Genomic DNA, 15,907 nt, shown 5'->3' on the forward strand with positions numbered 1-15,907 from the left:
ACCAGCTCAGACCACCACCACCACCAGGTTACCCTGACCAGCCCAGACCACCACCACCACCAGGTTACCCTGACCAGCTCAGACAACCACCACCAGGTTACCCTGACCAGCTCAGACCACCACCACCACCAGGTTACCCTGACCAGCCCAGATCATCACCACCAGGTTACCCTGACCAGGTCAGACCACCACCACCACCAGGTTACCCTGACCAGCATAGATCATCACCAACAGGTTTACCCTGACCAGCCCAGACCACCACCACCACCACCAGGTTACCCTGACCAGCCCAGACCACCACCACCAGGTCACCCTGACCAGCCCAGACCACCACCACCACCAGGTTACCCTGACCAACCCAGACCACCACCACCACCACCACCAGGTTACCCTGACCAACCCAGACCACCACCACCACCAGGTTACCCTGACCAACCCAGACCACCACCACCACCACCACCAGGTTACCCTGACCAACCCAGACCACCACCACCAACAGGTTACCCTGACCAGCCCCGACCACCACCAGGTTACCCTGACCAGCCCATACCACCACCACCAGGTTACCCTGACCAGCCCAGACCACCACCACAACCAACAGGTTACCCTGGCCAGCCCAGACCACCACCACCAGGTTACCCTGACCAGCCCAGACAACCACCACCACCACCAGGTTACCCTGACCAGCCCAGACCACCAACACCACCACCAGGTTACCCTGACCAGCCCAGACCACCGCCAGGTTACCCTGACCAGCCCAGACCACCACCACTAGGTTACCCTGGCCAGCCCAGACCACCACCACCACCAGGTTACCCTGACAAGCTCAGAATCACCACCACCTCCAGGTTACCCTGACGAGCCCAGACCACCACCACCACCAGGTTACCCTGACCAGCCAAGACCACCGCCACCAGGTTACCCTGACCAACCCAGACCACCACCACCAGGTTACCCTGACCAGCCCAGACCACCACCACCACCACCACCACCACCACCAGGGTACCATGACCAGCTCAGACCACCACCACCAGGTTACCCTGACCAGCCCAGACCACCACCACCAGGTTACCCTGACCAACCCAGACCACCCCCACCACCACCACCAGGTTACCCTGACCAGCCCAGACCACCACCAGGTTACCCTGACAAAGCCCAGACCACCACCACCACCACCACCAGGTTACCCTGACCAACCCAGACCACAACCACCACCAGGTTACCCTGGCCAGCCCAGACCACCAACACCACCACCAGGTTAAACTGACCAGCCCAGACCACCACCCCCAGGTTACCCTGACCAGCCCAGACCACCACCACCACCAACAGGTTACCCTGACCAGCTCAGACCATCACCACCACCACCACCACCACCAGGTTACCCTGACCAACCCAGACCAACACCACCACAACCAGGTTACCCTGACCAGCTCAGACCACCACCACCACCAGGTTACCCTGACCAACCCAGACCACCACCACCACCACCAGGTTACCCTGACCAACCCAGACCACCACCACCACCAGGTTACCCTGACCAGCCCAGACCACCACCACCACCACCACCACCACCAACAGGTTACCCTGACCAGCCCCGACCATCATCAGGTTACCCTGACCAGCCCAGACCACCACCACCAGGTTACCCTGACCAACCCAGACCACCACCACCAGGTTACCATGACCAGCTCAGACCACCACAACCAGCTTACCCTGACCAGCCCAGACCACCACCACCAGGTTACCCTGACCACCCCCACCACCAGGTTACCCTGACAAGCTCAGACCACCACCACCACCAGGTTACCCTGACAATCCCAGACCACCACCACCACCAGGTTACCCTGACCAGCCCAGACCACCACCAGGTTACCCTGACCAGCCCAGACCACCACCACCACCACCAGGTTACCCTGACCAGCCCAGACCACAACCACCACCACCACCAGGTTACCCTGACCAACCCAGACCACCACTACCACCAGGTTACCCTGACCAGCCCAGACCACCACCACCACCACCAGGTTACCCTGACCAGCCCAGACCACCACCACCACCACCACCAGGTTACCCTGACCAGCTCAGACCACCACCACCAGGTTACCCTGACCAACCCAGACCACCACCACCAGGTTACCCTGACCAGCCCAGACCACAACCACCACCAGGTTACCCTGGCCAGCCCAGACCACCACCACCACCACGTTAACCTGACCAGCCCAGACCACCACGCCCAGGTTACCCTGACCAGCCCAGACCACCACCACCACCACCAGGTTATGCTGACCAGCCCAGACCACCACCACCAGGTTACCCTGACCAGCCCAGACCACCACCACCACCAACAGGTTACCCTGACCAGCCCAGATCATCACCAACAGGTTTACCCTGACCAGCCCAGACCACCACCACCACCACCAGGTTACCCTGACCAGCCCAGACCACCACCCCCAGGTTACCCTGACCAGCCCAGACCACCACCACCACCAACAGGTTACCCTGACCAGCCCAGACCACCACCACCACCACCAGGTTACCCTGACCAGCTCAGACCACCACCACCACCAGGTTACCCTGACCAGCCCAGACCACCACCACCACCAGGTTACCCTGACCAGCTCAGACCACCACCACCACCAGGTTACCCTGACCAGCCCAGATCATCACCAACAGGTTTACCCTGACCAGCCCAGACCACCACGACCACCACCAGGTTACCCTGACCAGCCCAGACCACCACCACCACCACCAGGTTACCCAGACCAGCTCAGACCACCACCACCACCAGGTTACCCTGACCAGTCCAGACCACCACCACCAGGTTACCCTGACCAGCTCAGACCACCACCACCAGGTTACCCTGACCAGCTCAGACCACCACCACCAGGTTACCCTGACCAGCCCAGACCACCACCATCACTACCACCAGGTTACCCTGACCAGCCCAGACCACCACCATGTTACCCTGACCAGCCCAGACCACCACCACCACCACCAGGTTATGCTGACCAGCCCAGACCACCACCACCAGGTTACCCTGACCAGCCCAGACCACCACCACCACCAACAGGTTACCCTGACCAGCCCAGATCATCACCAACAGGTTTACCCTGACCAGCCCAGACCACCACCACCACCACCAGGTTACCCTGACCAGCCCAGACCACCACCACCACCACCAGGTTACCCTGACCAGCTCAGACCACCACCACCACCAGGTTACCCTGACCAGCCCAGACCACCACCACCACCAGGTTACCCTGACCAGCTCAGACAACCACCACCAGGTTACCCTGACCAGCTCAGACCACCACCACCACCAGGTTACCCTGACCAGCCCAGATCATCACCACCAGGTTACCCTGACCAGGTCAGACCACCACCACCACCAGGTTACCCTGACCAGCATAGATCATCACCAACAGGTTTACCCTGACCAGCCCAGACCACCACCACCACCACCAGGTTACCCTGACCAGCCCAGACCACCACCACCAGGTCACCCTGACCAGCCCAGACCACCACCACCACCAGGTTACCCTGACCAACCCAGACCACCACCACCACCACCACCAGGTTACCCTGACCAACCCAGACCACCACCACCACCAGGTTACCCTGACCAACCCAGACCACCACCACCACCACCACCAGGTTACCCTGACCAACCCAGACCACCACCACCAACAGGTTACCCTGACCAGCCCCGACCACCACCAGGTTACCCTGACCAGCCCATACCACCACCACCAGGTTACCCTGACCAGCCCAGACCACCACCACAACCAACAGGTTACCCTGGCCAGCCCAGACCACCACCACCAGGTTACCCTGACCAGCCCAGACAACCACCACCACCACCAGGTTACCCTGACCAGCCCAGACCACCAACACCACCACCAGGTTACCCTGACCAGCCCAGACCACCGCCAGGTTACCCTGACCAGCCCAGACCACCACCACTAGGTTACCCTGGCCAGCCCAGACCACCACCACCACCAGGTTACCCTGACAAGCTCAGAATCACCACCACCTCCAGGTTACCCTGACCAGCCCAGACCACCACCACCACCAGGTTACCCTGACCAGCCAAGACCACCGCCACCAGGTTACCCTGACGAGCCCAGACCACCACCACCAGGTCACCCTGACCAGCCCAGACCACCACCACCAGGTTACCCTGACCAACCCAGACCACCACCACCAGGTTACCCTGACCAGCCCAGACCACCACCACCACCACCACCACCACCACCAGGGTACCATGACCAGCTCAGACCACCACCACCAGGTTACCCTGACCAGCCCAGACCACCACCACCAGGTTACCCTGACCAACCCAGACCACCCCCACCACCACCACCAGGTTACCCTGACCAGCCCAGACCACCACCAGGTTACCCTGACAAAGCCCAGACCACCACCACCACCACCACCAGGTTACCCTGACCAACCCAGACCACAACCACCACCAGGTTACCCTGGCCAGCCCAGACCACCAACACCACCACCAGGTTAAACTGACCAGCCCAGACCACCACCCCCAGGTTACCCTGACCAGCCCAGACCACCACCACCACCAACAGGTTACCCTGACCAGCTCAGACCATCACCACCACCACCACCACCACCAGGTTACCCTGACCAACCCAGACCAACACCACCACAACCAGGTTACCCTGACCAGCTCAGACCACCACCACCACCAGGTTACCCTGACCAACCCAGACCACCACCACCACCACCAGGTTACCCTGACCAACCCAGACCACCACCACCACCAGGTTACCCTGACCAGCCCAGACCACCACCACCACCACCACCACCACCAACAGGTTACCCTGACCAGCCCCGACCATCATCAGGTTACCCTGACCAGCCCAGACCACCACCACCAGCTTACCCTGACCAGCCCAGACCACCACCACCAGGTTACCCTGACCACCCCCACCACCAGGTTACCCTGACAAGCTCAGACCACCACCACCACCAGGTTACCCTGACAATCCCAGACCACCACCACCACCAGGTTACCCTGACCAGCCCAGACCACCACCAGGTTACCCTGACCAGCCCAGACCACCACCACCACCACCAGGTTACCCTGACCAGCCCAGACCACAACCACCACCACCACCAGGTTACCCTGACCAACCCAGACCACCACTACCACCAGGTTACCCTGACCAGCCCAGACCACCACCACCACCACCAGGTTACCCTGACCAGCCCAGACCACCACCACCACCACCACCAGGTTACCCTGACCAGCTCAGACCACCACCACCAGGTTACCCTGACCAACCCAGACCACCACCACCAGGTTACCCTGACCAGCCCAGACCACAACCACCACCAGGTTACCCTGGCCAGCCCAGACCACCACCACCACCACGTTAACCTGACCAGCCCAGACCACCACGCCCAGGTTACCCTGACCAGCCCAGACCACCAGCACCACCACCAGGTTATGCTGACCAGCCCAGACCACCACCACCAGGTTACCCTGACCAGCCCAGACCACCACCACCACCAACAGGTTACCCTGACCAGCCCAGATCATCACCAACAGGTTTACCCTGACCAGCCCAGACCACCACCACCACCACCAGGTTACCCTGACCAGCCCAGACCACCACCACCACCACCAGGTTACCCTGACCAGCTCAGACCACCACCACCACCAGGTTACCCTGACCAGCCCAGACCACCACCACCACCAGGTTACCCTGACCAGCTCAGACAACCACCACCAGGTTACCCTGACCAGCTCAGACCACCACCACCACCAGGTTACCCTGACCAGCCCAGATCATCACCACCAGGTTACCCTGACCAGGTCAGACCACCACCACCACCAGGTTACCCTGACCAGCATAGATCATCACCAACAGGTTTACCCTGACCAGCCCAGACCACCACCACCACCACCAGGTTACCCTGACCAGCCCAGACCACCACCACCAGGTCACCCTGACCAGCCCAGACCACCACCACCACCAGGTTACCCTGACCAACCCAGACCACCACCACCACCACCACCAGGTTACCCTGACCAACCCAGACCACCACCACCACCAGGTTACCCTGACCAACCCAGACCACCACCACCACCACCACCAGGTTACCCTGACCAACCCAGACCACCACCACCAACAGGTTACCCTGACCAGCCCCGACCACCACCAGGTTACCCTGACCAGCCCATACCACCACCACCAGGTTACCCTGACCAGCCCAGACCACCACCACAACCAACAGGTTACCCTGGCCAGCCCAGACCACCACCACCAGGTTACCCTGACCAGCCCAGACAACCACCACCACCACCAGGTTACCCTGACCAGCCCAGACCACCAACACCACCACCAGGTTACCCTGACCAGCCCAGACCACCGCCAGGTTACCCTGACCAGCCCAGACCACCACCACTAGGTTACCCTGGCCAGCCCAGACCACCACCACCACCAGGTTACCCTGACAAGCTCAGAATCACCACCACCTCCAGGTTACCCTGACCAGCCCAGACCACCACCACCACCAGGTTACCCTGACCAGCCAAGACCACCGCCACCAGGTTACCCTGACGAGCCCAGACCACCACCACCAGGTCACCCTGACCAGCCCAGACCACCACCACCAGGTTACCCTGACCAACCCAGACCACCACCACCAGGTTACCCTGACCAGCCCAGACCACCACCACCACCACCACCACCACCACCAGGGTACCATGACCAGCTCAGACCACCACCACCAGGTTACCCTGACCAGCCCAGACCACCACCACCAGGTTACCCTGACCAACCCAGACCACCCCCACCACCACCACCAGGTTACCCTGACCAGCCCAGACCACCACCAGGTTACCCTGACAAAGCCCAGACCACCACCACCACCACCACCAGGTTACCCTGACCAACCCAGACCACAACCACCACCAGGTTACCCTGGCCAGCCCAGACCACCAACACCACCACCAGGTTAAACTGACCAGCCCAGACCACCACCCCCAGGTTACCCTGACCAGCCCAGACCACCACCACCACCAACAGGTTACCCTGACCAGCTCAGACCATCACCACCACCACCACCACCACCAGGTTACCCTGACCAACCCAGACCAACACCACCACAACCAGGTTACCCTGACCAGCTCAGACCACCACCACCACCAGGTTACCCTGACCAACCCAGACCACCACCACCACCACCAGGTTACCCTGACCAACCCAGACCACCACCACCACCAGGTTACCCTGACCAGCCCAGACCACCACCACCACCACCACCACCACCAACAGGTTACCCTGACCAGCCCCGACCATCATCAGGTTACCCTGACCAGCCCAGACCACCACCACCAGGTTACCCTGACCAACCCAGACCACCACCACCAGGTTACCATGACCAGCTCAGACCACCACAACCAGCTTACCCTGACCAGCCCAGACCACCACCACCAGGTTACCCTGACCACCCCCACCACCAGGTTACCCTGACAAGCTCAGACCACCACCACCACCAGGTTACCCTGACAATCCCAGACCACCACCACCACCAGGTTACCCTGACCAGCCCAGACCACCACCAGGTTACCCTGACCAGCCCAGACCACCACCACCACCACCAGGTTACCCTGACCAGCCCAGACCACAACCACCACCACCACCAGGTTACCCTGACCAACCCAGACCACCACTACCACCAGGTTACCCTGACCAGCCCAGACCACCACCACCACCACCAGGTTACCCTGACCAGCCCAGACCACCACCACCACCACCACCAGGTTACCCTGACCAGCTCAGACCACCACCACCAGGTTACCCTGACCAACCCAGACCACCACCACCAGGTTACCCTGACCAGCCCAGACCACAACCACCACCAGGTTACCCTGGCCAGCCCAGACCACCACCACCACCACGTTAACCTGACCAGCCCAGACCACCACGCCCAGGTTACCTTGACCAGCCCAGACCACCACCACCAGGTTACCCTGACAAGCCCAGACCACCACCACCACCAACAGGTTACCCTGACCAGGTCAGACCATCACCACCACCACCACCACCAGGTTACCCTGACCAACACAGACCACCACCACCAGGTTACCCTGACCAACCCAGACCAACACCACCACCACCAGGTTACCCTGACCAGCTCAGACCACCACCAGGTTACCCTGACCAACCCAGACCACCACCACCACCACCACCAGGTTACCCTGACCAACCCAGACCACCACCACCACCAGGTTACCCTGACCAGCCCAGACCACCACCACCACCACCAACAGGTTACCCTGACCAGCCCCGACCACCACCAGGTTACCCTGACCAGCCCAGACCACCACCACCAGGTTACCCTGACCAACTCAGACCACCACCACCAGGTTACCCTGACCAGCCCAGACCACCACCATCACTACCACCAGGTTACCCTGACCAGCCCAGACCACCACCAGGTTACCCTGACCAGCCCAGACCACCACCACCACCAACAGGTTACCCTGACCAGCTCAGACCATCACCACCACCAGGTTACCCTGACCAACCCAGACCAACACCACCACAACCAGGTTACCCTGACCAGCTCAGACCACCACCACCACCAGGTTACCCTGACCAACCCAGACCACCACCACCACCAGGTTACCCTGACCAACCCAGACCACCACCACCACCAGGTTACCCTAACCAGCCCAGACCACCACCACCACCACCAACAGGTTACCCTGACCAGCCCCGACCACCACCAGGTTACCCTGACCAGCCCAGACCACCACCACCAGGTTACCCTGACCAACCCAGACCACCACCACCAGGTTACCATGACCAGCTCAGACCACCACAACCAGCTTACCCTGACCAGCCCAGACCACCACCACCAGGTTACCCTGACCAACCCAGACCACCCCCACCACCAGGTTACCCTGACAAGCTCAGACCACCACCTCCACCAGGTTACCCTGACAATCCCAGACCACCACCACCACCAGGTTACCCTGACCAGCCCAGACCACCACCAGGTTACCCTGACCAGCCCAGACCACCACCACCACCACCAGGTTACCCTGACCAGCCCAGACCACCACCACCACCACCAGGTTACGCTGACCAGCCCAGACCACCACCACCAGGTTACACTGACCAGCCCAGACCACCACCACCACCAGGTTACCCTGACCAGCCCAGACCACCACCACGTTACCCTGACCAACCCAGACCACCACCACCACCACCAGGTTACCATGACCAGCTCAGACCACCACAACCAGCTTACCCTGACCAGCCCAGACCACCACCACCAGGTTACCCTGACCAACCCAGACCACCCCCACCACCAGGTTACCCTGACCAGCCCAGACCACCACCACCACCAACAGGTTACCCTGACCAGCTCAGACCATCACCACCACCACCACCACCACCAGGTTACCCTGACCAACACAGACCACCACCACCAGGTTACCCTGACCAACCCAGACCAACACCACCACCACCAGGTTACCCTGACCAGCTCAGACCACCACCACCACCAGGTTACCCTGACCAACCCAGACCACCACCACCACCACCACCAGGTTACCCTGACCAACCCAGACCACCACCAGGTTACCCTGACCAGCCCAGACCACCACCACCACCACCAACAGGTTACCCTGACCAGCCCCGACCACCACCAGGTTACCCTGACCAGCCCAGACCACCACCACCAGGTTACCCTGACCAGCTCAGACCACGACCACCAGGTTACCCTGACCAGCCCAGACCACCACCATCACAACCACCAGGTTACCCTGACCAGCCCAGACCACCACCAGGTTACCCTGACCAGCCCAGACCACCAGCACCACCACCAGGTTACGCTGACCAGCCCAGACCACCACCACCAGGTTACACTGACCAGCCCAGACCACCACCACCACCAGGTTACCCTGACCAGCCCATACCACCACCACGTTACCCTGACCAACCCAGACCACCACCACCACCACCAGGTTACCATGACCAGCTCAGACCACCACAACCAGCTTACCCTGACCAGCCCAGACCACCACCACCACCAGGTTACCCTGACCAGCCCAGACCACCACCACCACCAACAGGTTACCCTGACCAGCTCAGACCATCACCACCACCACCACCACCAGGTTACCCTGACCAACCCAGACCACCACCACCACCACCACCAGGTTACCCTGACCAACCCAGACCACCAGGTTACCCTGACCAGCCCAGACCACCACCACCAACAGGTTACCCTGACCAGCCCCGACCACCACCACCACCAGGTTACCCTGACCAGCCCAGACCACCACCACCAGGTTACACTGACCAGCTCAGACCACCACCACCAGGTTACCCTGACCAGCCCAGACCACCACCATCACGACCACCAGGTTACCCTGACCAGCCCAGATCACCACCAGGTTACCCTGACCAGCCCAGACCACCACCACCACCACCACCAGGTTACGCTGACCAGCCCATACCACCACCACCAGGTTGCCCAGACCACCACTATCACTACCACCAGGTTACCCTGACCAGCCCAGACCACCACCACCAGGTTACACAGACCAGCCGAGACCACCACCACCAGGTCACGCTGACCGGCCCAGACCACCACCACCACCACCACCACCAGGTTACCCAGCCCAGACCACCACCACGTTACCCTGACCAACCCAGACCACCACCACCACCACCAGGTTACCATGACCAGCTCAGACCACCACAACCAGGTTACCCTGACCTGCTCACACCACCACCACCAGGTTACCCTGACCAGCCCAGACCACCACCACCAGGTTACCCTGACCAACCCAGACCACCACCACCACCAGGTTACCCTGGCCAGCCCAGACCACCACCACCAGGTTACCCTGACCAACCCAGACCACCACCACCACCAGGTTACCCTGGCCAGCCCAGACCACCACCACCACCACCAGGTTACCCTGACCAGCCCAGACCACCACCACCACCACCAGGTTACCCTGACCAGCCCAGACCACCACCACCACCACCAGGTTACCCTGACCAGCCCAGACCACCACCACCAGGTTACCCTGGCCAGCCCAGACCACCACCACCACCAGGTTACCCTGACCAGCCCAGACCACCACCACCACCACCAGGTTACCCTGACCAGCCCAGACCACCACCACCAGGTTACCCTGACCCGCTCAGACCACCACAACCAGGTTACACTGACCAGCCCAGACCACCACCACCACCACCAGGTTACCCTGACCAGCCCAGACCACCACCACCAGGTTACCCTGACCAGCCCAGACCACCACCACCAGGTTACCCTGACCAACCCAGACTACCCCCACCACCAGGTTACCCTGACAAGCTCAGACCACCACCACCACCAGGTTACCCTGACAATCCCAGAACACCACCAGGTTACCCTGACCAGCCCAGACCACCACCACCACCACCAGGTTACCCTGACAAACCCAGACCACCACCACCACCAGGTTACCCTGACCAGCCCAGACCACCACCACCACCAGGTTACCCTGATCAGCCCAGACAACCACCACCACCACGTTACCCTGACCAGCCCAGACCACCACCACCACCAGGTTACCCTGACCAGCCCAGACCACCACCACCACCAGGTTACCCTGACCAGCTCAGACCACCATCACCACCACCACCAGGTTACACAGACCAGCCCAGACCACCACCACCAGGTCACCCTGACCAGCCCAGACCACCACCACCAGGTTACCCTGAGCAGCCCAGACCACCACCACGTTACCCTGACCAACCCAGACCACAACCACCACCACCAGGTTACCTTGACCAGCTCAGACCACCACAACCAGGTTACCCTGACCTGCTCAGACCACCACCACCAGGTTACCCTTACCAGCCCAGACCACCACCACCAGGTTACCCTGACCAACCCAGACCACCCCCACCACCAGGTTACCCTGACAAGCTCAGACCACCACCACCACCAGGTTACCCTGACCAGCCCAGACCACCACCACTAGGTAACCCAGACCAGCCCAGACCACCACCAGGTTACCCTGACCAGCCCTGACCACCACCACCATCAGGTTACCCTGACCAGCCCAGACCACTACCACCACCACCACCAGGTTACCATGACCAGCTCAGACCACCACCACCAGGTTACCCTGACCAGCCCAGACCACCACCACCAGGTTACCCTGACAAACCCAGACCACCACCACCACCAGGTTACCCTGATCAGCCCAGACCACCACCACCACCACGTTACCCTGACCAGCCCAGACCACCACCACCACCAGGTTACCCTGACCAGCCCAGACCACCACCACCACCAGGTTACCCTGACCAGCCCAGACCACCACCACCACCAGGTTACCCTGACCAGCCCAGACCACCACCAGGTTACCCTGACCAGCCCAGACCACCACCACCAGGTTACCCTGACCAGCCCAGACCACCACCACCACCAGGTTACCCTGACCAGCTCAGACCACCACCACCACCAGGTTACCCTGACCAACCCAGACCACCACCACCACCACCAGGTTACCCTGACCAGCCCAGACCACAACCACCACCAGGTTACCCTGGCCAGCCCAGACCACCACCACCACCACGTTAACCTGACCAGCCCAGACCACCACGCCCAGGTTACCCTGACCAGCCCAGACCACCACCACCAGGTTACCCTGACCAGCCCAGACCACCACCACCAACAGGTTACCCTGACCAACACAGACCACCACCACCACCACCAGGTTACCAAGACCAGCCCAGACCACCACCACCACCACCAACAGGTTACCCTGACCAGCCCAGACCACCACGACCACCACCGCCAGGTTACACTGACCAGCTCAGACCACCGCCAGGTTACCACCACCACCAGGTTACCCTGACCTTCCCAAACCACCACCACCAGGTTACCCTGACCAGCCCAGACCACCACCACCACCACCAGGTTACCCTGACCAGCCCAGACCACCACCACCACCACCAGGTTACCCAGACCAGCTCAGACCACCACCACCACCAGGTTACCCTGACCAGTCCAGACCACCACCACCAGGTTACCCTGACCAGCTCAGACCACCACCACCAGGTTACCCTGACCAGCTCAGACCACCACCACCAGGTTACCCTGACCAGCCCAGACCACCACCATCACTACCACCAGGTTACCCTGACCAGCCCAGACCACCACCATGTTACCCTGACCAGCCCAGACCACCACCACCACCACCAGGTTATGCTGACCAGCCCAGACCACCACCACCAGGTTACCCTGACCAGCCCAGACCACCACCACCACCAACAGGTTACCCTGACCAGCCCAGATCATCACCAACAGGTTTACCCTGACCAGCCCAGACCACCACCACCACCACCAGGTTACCCTGACCAGCCCAGACCACCACCACCACCACCAGGTTACCCTGACCAGCTCAGACCACCACCACCACCAGGTTACCCTGACCAGCCCAGACCACCACCACCACCAGGTTACCCTGACCAGCTCAGACAACCACCACCAGGTTACCCTGACCAGCTCAGACCACCACCACCACCAGGTTACCCTGACCAGCCCAGATCATCACCACCAGGTTACCCTGACCAGGTCAGACCACCACCACCACCAGGTTACCCTGACCAGCATAGATCATCACCAACAGGTTTACCCTGACCAGCCCAGACCACCACCACCACCACCAGGTTACCCTGACCAGCCCAGACCACCACCACCACCAGGTTACCCTGACCAACCCAGACCACCACCACCACCACCAGGTTACCCTGACCAACCCAGACCACCACCACCACCAGGTTACCCTGACCAACCCAGACCACCACCACCACCACCACCAGGTTACCCTGACCAACCCAGACCACCACCACCAACAGGTTACCCTGACCAGCCCCGACCACCACCAGGTTACCCTGACCAGCCCATACCACCACCACCAGGTTACCCTGACCAGCCCAGACCACCACCACAACCAACAGGTTACCCTGGCCAGCCCAGACCACCACCACCACCACCAGGTTACCCTGACCAGCCCAGACCACCACCACCACCACCAGGTTACCCTGACCAGCCCAGACCACCAACACCACCACCAGGTTACCCTGACCAGCCCAGACCACCGCCAGGTTACCCTGACCAGCCCAGACCACCACCACTAGGTTACCCTGGCCAGCCCAGACCACCACCACCACCAGGTTACCCTGACAAGCTCAGAATCACCACCACCTCCAGGTTACCCTGACCAGCCCAGACCACCACCACCACCAGGTTACCCTGACCAGCCAAGACCACCGCCACCAGGTTACCCTGACGAGCCCAGACCACCACCACCAGGTCACCCTGACCAGCCCAGACCACCACCACCAGGTTACCCTGACCAACCCAGACCACCACCACCAGGTTACCCTGACCAGCCCAGACCACCACCACCACCACCACCACCACCACCAGGGTACCATGACCAGCTCAGACCACCACCACCAGGTTACCCTGACCAGCCCAGACCACCACCACCAGGTTACCCTGACCAACCCAGACCACCCCCACCACCACCACCAGGTTACCCTGACCAGCCCAGACCACCACCAGGTTACCCTGACAAAGCCCAGACCACCACCACCACCACCACCAGGTTACCCTGACCAACCCAGACCACAACCACCACCAGGTTACCCTGGCCAGCCCAGACCACCAACACCACCACCAGGTTAAACTGACCAGCCCAGACCACCACCCCCAGGTTACCCTGACCAGCCCAGACCACCACCACCACCAACAGGTTACCCTGACCAGCCCAGACCACCACCACCACCACCAGGTTACCCTGACCAGCTCAGACCACCACCACCACCAGGTTACCCTGACCAGCCCAGACCACCACCACCACCAGGTTACCCTGACCAGCTCAGACCACCACCACCACCAGGTTACCCTGACCAGCCCAGATCATCACCAACAGGTTTACCCTGACCAGCCCAGACCACCACGACCACCACCAGGTTACCCTGACCAGCCCAGACAACCACCACCACCACCAGGTTACCCAGACCAGCTCAGACCACCACCACCACCAGGTTACCCTGACCAGTCCAGACCACCACCACCAGGTTACCCTGACCAGCTCAGACCACCACCACCAGGTTACCCTGACCAGCTCAGACCACCACCACCAGGTTACCCTGACCAGCCCAGACCACCACCATCACTACCACCAGGTTACCCTGACCAGCCCAGACCACCACCATGTTACCCTGACCAGCCCAGACCACCACCACCACCACCAGGTTATGCTGACCAGCCCAGACCACCACCACCAGGTTACCCTGACCAGCCCAGACCACCACCACCACCAACAGGTTACCCTGACCAGCCCAGATCATCACCAACAGGTTTACCCTGACCAGCCCAGACCACCACCACCACCACCAGGTTACCCTGACCAGCCCAGACCACCACCACCACCACCAGGTTACCCTGACCAGCTCAGACCACCACCACCACCAGGTTACCCTGACCAGCCCAGACCACCACCACCACCAGGTTACCCTGACCAGCTCAGACAACCACCACCAGGTTACCCTGACCAGCTCAGACCACCACCACCACCAGGTTACCCTGACCAGCCCAGATCATCACCACCAGGTTACCCTGACCAGGTCAGACCACCACCACCACCAGGTTACCCTGACCAGCATAGATCATCACCAACAGGTTTACCCTGACCAGCCCAGACCACCACCACCACCACCAGGTTACCCTGACCAGCCCAGACCACCACCACCAGGTCACCCTGACCAGCCCAGACCACCACCACCACCAGGTTACCCTGACCAACCCAGACCACCACCACCACCACCACCAGGTTACCCTGACCAAC

The sequence above is a fragment of the Salmo salar genome, chromosome 09, assembly GCF_965601325.2.
Source record: "Salmo salar chromosome 09, fSalSal1, whole genome shotgun sequence".
Classification (NCBI taxonomy): Eukaryota; Metazoa; Chordata; class Actinopteri; order Salmoniformes; family Salmonidae; genus Salmo; species Salmo salar.